Raw genomic sequence first — 1,971 nt, forward strand, 5'->3', positions numbered from 1 at the left:
CCATAGCAAATGGCTGTGTGTGTAAGCTACAGCTTTGGGCATGAGGCGTGGGGGGGTTTGCCAGACAGTCCGTGCTCTCCTACAGGTAGTGATCCCCCACCCCTGCCCTTCACAAACGTAGCCAGGAAAATACCCCAATAGATACTGTCTGTGTGTATAAATAAGGAACCGTCTATTAAACAAGGGCCCATCTTCTTCCAACTCCAGTCCCAGCTGTTAGGTTTCTTACAGCTGGGTAGCTCGTCTGTGCCCAATTTACAAGCCTGAAATCTCGGGAGCACTGGTGGGAATGCTTCAGGATTGCTTTTGGAAGAGACAGACAAAACGTAATTCTCCTACCGTATTTTGCTGCGTATGGCAGCAAAGTAACCCTCTTCATTTCACCTGTTCCAACCCTGCCACTGAAAGCATCACGTCTCCCCAGCGATTTTGCATGGGCGAGTGCATCAACACCCTGTACGTTGTGCAGAGGCCACGGATGCTGGCGCGGAGCTGGGTTTGCTCCTCGAGCTCCAGCGTCCGCCGGGAAGGCCGCCCTCTGCCGCAATGTGCCGCTGCGAGCCCCGCCGGCGGGCAGCCTGCAAGGCAGCTGGGGCAGGGTTTGTTGTAAGCACTAGGTGTTGCCTCAGCTGTCCTTCAGTTCGGAGAGGGATAAAATCCTTTTCCCTGGGAACAGACTTTCTGGGTATCGATGAAACGCGCTGCCTTTCCTGCGCTTTCCGCTGGGTAACCTGCGGGGCCTGGGAAGCGCCGGAGCAGCGATGCTGATGCTTCACTTGCCTGTTTCCCATCTGAGGAGCTGGGATGTGATAAAGCCAGCCCTAAGGCGGGGGGAGGAGAGTATGGGGGGAGGGGGTGTGCACTTTTAAGCGTGCATTGCAGTATATCAGATCTTTTTCTCCTCAATTTCCTTTCTTGCCAGTTTTCTCGCTTCCATTCACGAAATGCAAAGTACCCAACAGCGATCAGACAATACAAAATATGAGGTAGAAATGTCCTTTGCAGTGTAAACTCCTTACACTTGCAATTAGAAAAGCCACCTTGTGCTTTCTAATAAAGAGTAACCACAAAGCCCTCTCTTGTCTAGCTCCATCTCCCACGCCACCTAGTCCCCTCCCTGCCATCAGACCTTGCCTAGCAGTTGTGCACACTCAAGTAATTTCTTTTCAGTGTGAGGTGGAAACTATTTTCTCTCACAGAGCATATGGCATGAGAACTCACTCTGGACGGTTTATAAATGAATATATACTCTGCTTGAATCATATTTTGAGTAACCTTCAGTATTCTGTTACTTGAACAGCACACAAGAATGGGTTCATGTGAGAAATTGCTGAGAGCAACGTCATCCTTTGCTTCAGAAATGAAAAGATTTGAAAGTATATTTTTCTTCCATTTGGCGAGTTTGTTGCCAAGAACCACTGAGTCATCAGAGCGCCAGCGTTTGCTCTGGTCATCGCACTCTCACTTTAGCAAACTCTTACTGGTAGAGCAGGTGAGCTGGCTTCTGCTTTGCCATGTGGCTGCTACCTGCCACGTTTAATTTAACCCAAGGAGATTTTGTCCTTCGTGCAGCTTTGCATCGGGGATACTGGCTGCTTCCCACTGAAGCCAGCTGCATAACTGGGTACACAGTTAGAATCACCTTACTTAGCCAGAATTACCCTTACTGAGAGAGAGAGAGAGAGAGAGAGAGAGAGAGAGATCAAGTGTTTCTTCTCCTCCATAGTGCAAAGAGCAAGACCTGAACTTATTAACATCTAGCGCCGGGAGTTGCTGTTGTGCAAGGTGCTGCACAAATATCTACAAAAGTGTCCCGGTTTCGGCTGGGATAGAGTTAATTTCCTTCCCAGTAGCTGGTACAGCGCTGTGTTTTGGATTTAGGAGGAGAACAATGTTGATAACACACCGATGTTTTAGTTGTTGCTAAGCAGTGCTTACACTAGTCAAGGACTTTGCAGCTCCCCCTGCTCT

Source organism: Pygoscelis adeliae, unplaced genomic scaffold (assembly GCF_000699105.1).
Source record: "Pygoscelis adeliae isolate BGI_AS28 unplaced genomic scaffold, ASM69910v1 Scaffold79, whole genome shotgun sequence".
In the NCBI taxonomy this organism is placed as follows: Eukaryota; Metazoa; Chordata; class Aves; order Sphenisciformes; family Spheniscidae; genus Pygoscelis; species Pygoscelis adeliae.